Here is a 7458-nt window from a genome sequence, read left to right on the forward strand (position 1 = left end):
CTGTGTCTGTGTCTGTGTCTGTGTCGGAGTCTGTGTATGTGTGTGTGTGTGTGGGGGGGGTGGGGGGTGGGGGTGGGTGCATGCATCTGGATACACATGGGCATGTGTGTGTGTGTGTGTGTGTGTGTGTGTGTGTGTGTGTGTGTGTGGGTGTGTGTGTGTGTGTGTGTGTGTGTGTGTGTGTGTGTGTGTGTGTGTGTGTGTGGCATTGATTCACAATACATCCCATTGTTGATGGTAGCCTCCAGCTAACTCAATAACAGTCCACCACAGCCGTCTGCTGCTATTGGCACGCTGTCTACCAACTACATCCCAACATGAATTACGTCTGCGTTTAACACAAAGTATGTATTTTACAAGTTTATAGAGTACAAATTATGTTCCAAGCAGGATAGACTGTGTATATGTTTTTTTCCTAGCTGAGGAGATTTATTGCAGTGATGGGAAAATGTGGCACTAAATTAATTCTTGGATCAAAATGATCTATGGTTATATATTAAACTATACTATTACTATTCCTATTTTACTATTTCTAACTGTTTGTTTGCATTAAATTAAAAGGTATAACCACTTGAATTCACCAATGCAACATCTCAGCTGCTTTAATAAATGCATCAGGCTAAATTATATTAGCATTAAGGATATGATTATTTTTATTTATAAGGTCGACAGGAACAATATTGGAACAACAGGATAAGGGCGGGATTTAGGATGCAGAGAGAATACGAAGGGATCTGAAATGACCCCTCATAGTTTGATTCGCTATAGAGTACTTATTTGATGCCCCTATGTTATCAATCAATATTATTTATGTTTGGAATGTAATTCCCGCCCACTTGGACATGGTGACATAATCACTGATTACGGTTTGTTTTAGAGCAAACAAGATAACATAAACATTCTTTACGTTTACGTTTTGTTTCTATCGCTGTATCGAATGCACCATCCTTAAAAAGATAAACAGAACCATACTGCATTCATAACCTACCCTTATTTTTTTGATTTATTCTTTTTTGGTCAGAGGCGTAATTTTTGTCACCCACAGAAAGCTGTTGATTGCCGAGCCCCATTCAGCCTCCCGTTCTGTAAACGTGGCTGATTTCAGTCGCTTAGATTGGAATGCCTGCACTTTTCCTGGCCAAACACACACACACACACACACACACACACACACACACACACACACACACACACACACACACACACACACACACACACACACACACATACACACATGTATACATGCACACATACACATACACACACACATCATTCCAAATATTCCATCGTAAACAGTAAAATATTCAGAAAATCATTATCTCTTTCCAAATATTTATGTTTTTGAATAAAATAAAAATCGGCATCTTGGTTTGTGATTTCAAGGCAGGGATGGAAGTCTTGTGTTGTGGGGCCGCCTGGCTGCTGACTCCTGCTGCTCGATGGGCCGAGGGCACAAGGCTTTCCCTGGCCGTCGGACACAAAGGACACCGCTTGGAGACCTGCAGGCCTTCATAGACCTCTTGATGCCCTTTGTGAAGTCCAAATGTCCAAAATTATATAATTGTTCAGTGTAGTACTGATGATTGGTTGCGAAGAAGTTTTATCTAAGAGGCCCGGTGGTTAGAAAATAAACAGTCTCTGAGAAAAACCCAGACTCTCATGAATAGAAGAGTCAAGTGGTTAAGGAGGACAAAGATTTATTTTCATTAGTCTTATTTGCGGCCTCACTCATAGGCCTATTATTCTCTGTAATCCTGCCTCTGGAGCATTTGTGACGTACGCTTTAATACTTTTCAAAAGAAGCATTGAGGTTGTCTTGTGGCTGAACATTTCCAGAAAAGCAACAGCTTTTTCTAAATGTCACACATTTAAACAGAGAAGGCAATGGTTCACACATATTTTTATTGACTCTTTCGTTGTGTTCTATTTGTGTTATTTCACCATTATAGACAACATATTTACAGTTATAAAGCCCATATTTATGGTGATAAATGAATGATACCATTAATACTTCAATACTAACATCTGGCCATCTGACTTGATTTGACTACAATTTGCATACATGTTTATCACATTTGCATATTTATACTATTCACAGTTGATATGATTGATATGCTATGCTATCCATATGAGCTTTCTTCCAAAATTATTTATGCCTCATGCTGCACAATTCTAATGCGTATTCAAAATAATAAAACATTAAGGTACAGATTTTCTCTTGAGAACAACTCAAAAGGATTTTGACAACATTGACGGAATTCTGAGATAAATTATGTTTTAATGTATTCTCGCTGCTCAAGGGGTTGTATTTGACAAAAACACTTTGCAACACTTCCACAGCCAAGTGCTTTAATGAGGCAAATGTGCCCTTCATGTTTTAAATATCAGAACAAAAAAATACTGGTATCCTTGTTCTCATAACTGCAACGTTTTGAATGAAGTCCCCTGTGTTGTTTTTTGTTTTGTTAAGAAAGGCAATCTGCAGTAATGTATGCACTTTCTATCTCCAAACAGGGCCCACTGCTGGTCATCATAGTATGAATATTAATGAAACATGGATTTCTTCAGTCCTATCACCTAACAGTGTTTGTGGTCTACAGTGGAAGCTGTGGGTCAGATGTGGCTTTTAACCACACACACACACACACACACACACCCCAAACAGCGCTGGCCAGATAACATTGAAATATAATCAACTTCAAAGACGAAGGCGGCCATTCGAAACCATCAGATGTAGGTTGTGTATCCTAAGGAAACAGCACAGCAACATCCTGCAGAGGAATCCTAAAAAATATTGACCTGTTGGGGTGTACCAATATCAAACATTTTGATCAACTGACAACACCATTTCATGGTAAGGATGACACATGATATTCCTATGTCTCTATAGCACACAGTAGGCCTACATTAAGCAATGTAGTCGGCTGTGGCCGAAGTAATGGTTCTCTAGAAATGAAAACTAGTTTTCGATCTATTGAAGGAGAGAGAGAGATTCATAGTTGGAGCTGCTATTTTTAGACTTGAGACTCTGTCTGTGATAATCAACGTAGTTGTGCAAGACCGCTGGGATCAGGTGTAAGTGTGCGTGTATGTGTGTGTGTCTGCATGTGAGTGCATGTGTGTGTGTGTGTGTGTGTGTGTGTGTGTGTGTGTGTGTGTGTGTGTGTGTGTGTGTGTGTGTGTGTGTGTGTGTGCGTGTGTGTTGCACATCAGGTGCAGAGAGGAACATTAATTCTAGGGGGAGTTGATTTGGGAAGCGTTCTGTGAATTGGGACGAGGGGGCGCAGGTTCAGACCCCTCGGTTCAAGTCCCCAAACACTTGGAAAAAATTAGAAAACATTTGGAAAAAGTTCAACAATGTAGTCGTTAGCGTTGGACATCTGTGATTCAAGCCCTACGCATTGAGCACATTTATTTTGGAAAGCTCCTTAACATCTGCCTTTACTAATTTGACACGCAAGATTAACCGCAGCGGAATAAGAACAGTCTTCTTTATGAAAGGGTTTGTGTGACAAAGTGTTGAGTTAAAAAACTAATTCCAACCGTTTCCATTCAAATGAGCCTTAACGTGGGTTCCTCTTTCAGAGGTTTAGGTTAAAAGACTTATTATTTCTTCTTAGCTTTGTAGCATATGATCAGGGCCGTATTAACCATTGACTGTGCCCCTGGGCACTGACACCCAAGTGCCCCCCCAATTGTTGCATTGTAGACATCATCATCAAGTGCACTTTAATGATAAATGATGATGAAATGTTCAACAGCTTAGCCTTTGTTATAGAACTCAATACAGAGGCATACTGTAGTCCTATCTATTCAATGCTTCAACAGTAATCAAGTGCTTTTAAATAAAGACAACATATGATTCACAGATGCACACAACAGTAACATTATTTACTTTGGCGCTTCCCCTTAAAACTTTCCTCTCGGCTACTCCATTTTTGCATCGTTATTTTTAGTGGTACATGATGGTTGACAAAGTCATGTGTTATCGTCAACTTGTGGCGTAATTTTGGGTTCCTCAGCTTGCAGTCTGTCGCACTGTGAGCAGGTGCAGCGGCCGACAGCAAGCTAATGTGAAATGAGATCCATCAACACATTTTGCTTGTGCCCTGGGCCCTGTAGCGATCTGGGGCCCCTGGGTTATTGCCCCATTGCCCATATGGTTAATCCGGCCCTGTATATGATAGGGGAATAAAAGGGACAATTGTAGGCCAATAGCCTAAATTGGCATATTCATGAAGAAAAATTTGGAAGACACAAATGAAGACACATTTCAATAATGCATCAAAAGCGATGTATGCTTTAATGAAATTAAATGTAAAACCTTCTAATTCCGAACTATGGTGATGTAAACTGACAAATTCTTTACTTCTAATTCTACTAATTTTATTTTATAGCCTAATTCATTGAAATCACAGGAAAAGGGAAATTAACAATCCATTTAATCTCCTTTCTTCAATAAACGTCACTTACAGATAAATATTTAAAAAGGGAATATATTCTTGTTGGTGCATAAAATGTGATTTGAATGGTCCACCCCACACCTCTGGAGGAACACCATGACACCGTTAAAGAGTGCAGGCATCACAAAGACGTGGTGAGTGACGGAACCAGCCCGCTGAAAGCCACCTGCCCCAGGCCAGTAATCAGCAGACAGAGTTGACGCTCCCTGCAGCACCAAACCGTGGAAAAAAAGCCTAGACGAGAACTGTAAAACATTTACATATATATATTCATTTATATATATACTGTATATATATAAAAAATAATAACCTGAAGCTCAGGGGGAGCCTCCATTTGAATTGTCGATCCTCTCCAACACGTCGACATGTTTGGCTTTTCATTAAAAGCAAGGTGGGTTCAAGTGCCATAGGGACTTTTCCATCTCGCCATGCAGCGCATTGTTAGAAACCCACGTCACCATGCCAAGCGATTCTTTAGAGGAAGTATAAGGGTGTGATTATAATGGTGATAACTATGCATATGTAATCTATTCTTATGGAGATATTTCCCTACTGATTCCCAATATTTTCATATAGGTATTGCTAGATGTGCCTGCTGCTCATTCAATTATTGGCCTACAGGGAAGTTGTATTAATGGCAGAAGAGCTATGAAGCTAAGAAAGAAAGCCTTTCATGTACATATATATATTTATTTTGATTAAACCAACCAGCACAACCAGTGGGTAGGAGACGCCGGGGAAGACCCAGAACTAGGTGGAGAGATTATATCTCAACACTGGCCTGGGAACGCCTCGGGACCCCCCCATCAGCTGGTCAATGTGGCCCGGGAAAGGGAAGTCTGGGGCCCCCTGCTTAAGCTGCTGCCCCCGCGACCCGACCCCGGATAAGCGGATGAGGATGAGGATGAGGATGAGGATGTCAAATCAAAGTCAGATATTTCATATAGCCTTCTATTTGAAATAATCAGTTTTATAAAGTGCTAAGTATTTAAAAGTAAAAAAGGTGGTTACTTCATAGAAGTTTTCCATGTTAGTCGTTCGTGACGATAACATCTAGGACAGCATTCCTCATTCAGACGTTCAAACCAGAGAAAAATAGGCCATGTTCTTTTACAAAAAAAATATTCTGACAATGCGGGGAAATTTCACAGTTCCCCAAATGCCATATTTGTGCCAAGCCGGTGGCTTCAGAATATAACAGTGTCTGGCAGAGGCTCGATTGTTAATTAGATAGCATGTTAAACTGTCATTCTGTCCTTCCCCTGTCTAGTTTAATTCTCCCTGTGCCCAAATGCAGAGTCCCCCTCTTATCTCCAGGAAACACTTGGGCCCCTGCCATCTCTCCACAGCCTCTCATTTAGGGCCCAGCCGTCTGTAGTCCGCTGTTTAACGAAGAGCGCTCTATTGTGGCGTTTCACCGGTATCTCCGCAGCCCTCCAGTACCAGCTTTTCCCTGTCAGCGCACAGACGCGCTTTAATTAATAAAACAGGATGGGAGAAAGAGACAGAGTTTAATTTAATAACTTAAAGCAACGTGTATACATTCGTCGTTCGATAGGACATCGATTGCATGTGTATTTCTTAATATATTAACATCATTGATTGGTTGGAATGTGATGTCTCCTCTAGCTTTTAGGGCCACTGAGGCTGCCATGTTGCATTATGGGATGCCGTTTCATGAGCATGAACCACATTTAGAATGCTGCTCCTCCATTACAGATTGTCCGACAATGCTTCTGCTGATGAGCATGACAAGTACTGGTTACATGATCATTCTAACATTGTTTAATTCTTCCAAAGAGGATAAATGCGCTTGTTCTGGATCAATGGAGTGAATCAAGCTGGGAAGATACCAAAGAGTTATTGTTACATTTCTGGGGGATTAATTAGGCCTTGCCATCCATCCTTAGAGCTCAGTGTTCTGTGACTGGCACTGATGAAAGAGGAAGACTGAATCTACTTCAGTGCCTGTCTGGTTGTTATCTTCTGTTCAGTAAACTTTCATCAAAATGTCCATTTTGGTGTCCTAAAGATATTATTAGCTTGTAAGCAAACATTTGGTTGAAATGTGAATGAAGAAGACACAGTCAACCATGAATGTGCAATAAATAATTCTCAAAGAAGCTTGCTAAAAATCAATTTGTACCTCATTATCTCAATCTATCTTCACTTAGCTTCACTAAGCTTCCCTGAAAGAGATGCACAATATAAACAAAGACATTCACTCACAAAGGTTTATCTAGAAGGAAAATATCACTTTGAAACCCACTCAACAGGTGCACACGAAAATATGAAATATGAATCAGAACTTTCAGAGATAGGACACAGATAACAGTTCTTTGATGTCTGACATTCAAATACTCATGGGAAAGTGACCTTTAAGGATAAAGGATAAAAGTAAAATACACCTTGAGTTTCCTTATCAGAAAAATAAGCAAAAACCTTCAACTGCAGTATTTCTCAAAGTACGTACGCATCCACAATGGTACTTCTTTGATTGATGCTATCCTAAAAGCTAAATCATTTTCTTAGCTTTCACCCAGCCGAAACACCACAAAAACGGTTGGAACATATCGGCACAGCCTCCTATAGTAGGGCTGCATTAACTCTGTGTAAGTGTGATAGATTTATCTTATCGAGTTCCACTCCGTCTTGGGACTCCATCAGCCTGTCGTTTGAAGGAGACTAGAGACTGTCAGGAAGAAAAGCCAGCACCCATTATCTGAAAGGCTTTCTATTCTACTCCATCACCAACAAATAGCTGTCCCCAGACAGGTAGAATTGTCGTGAGGTAATAGCCAGGAAAATAGAGATGTTGAATTCAGGCCTAAGAGACAGAAATCCAGTACTACACACACATCTTACACTGTTTGTTTGACAGTTGGAAATAAAACTGCATTCTGCAATCGTCAGGAAGGAGTCCATGGTTAGTGTGAGTGGCAGCCAATTCTTTGTTCTTCATTTATGATATTTTCTGCCGAGCCACTCACAGTCT

This window comes from Micromesistius poutassou, assembly GCF_964030765.1.
Source record: "Micromesistius poutassou genome assembly, chromosome: 14".
Lineage (NCBI taxonomy): Eukaryota > Metazoa > Chordata > Actinopteri > Gadiformes > Gadidae > Micromesistius > Micromesistius poutassou.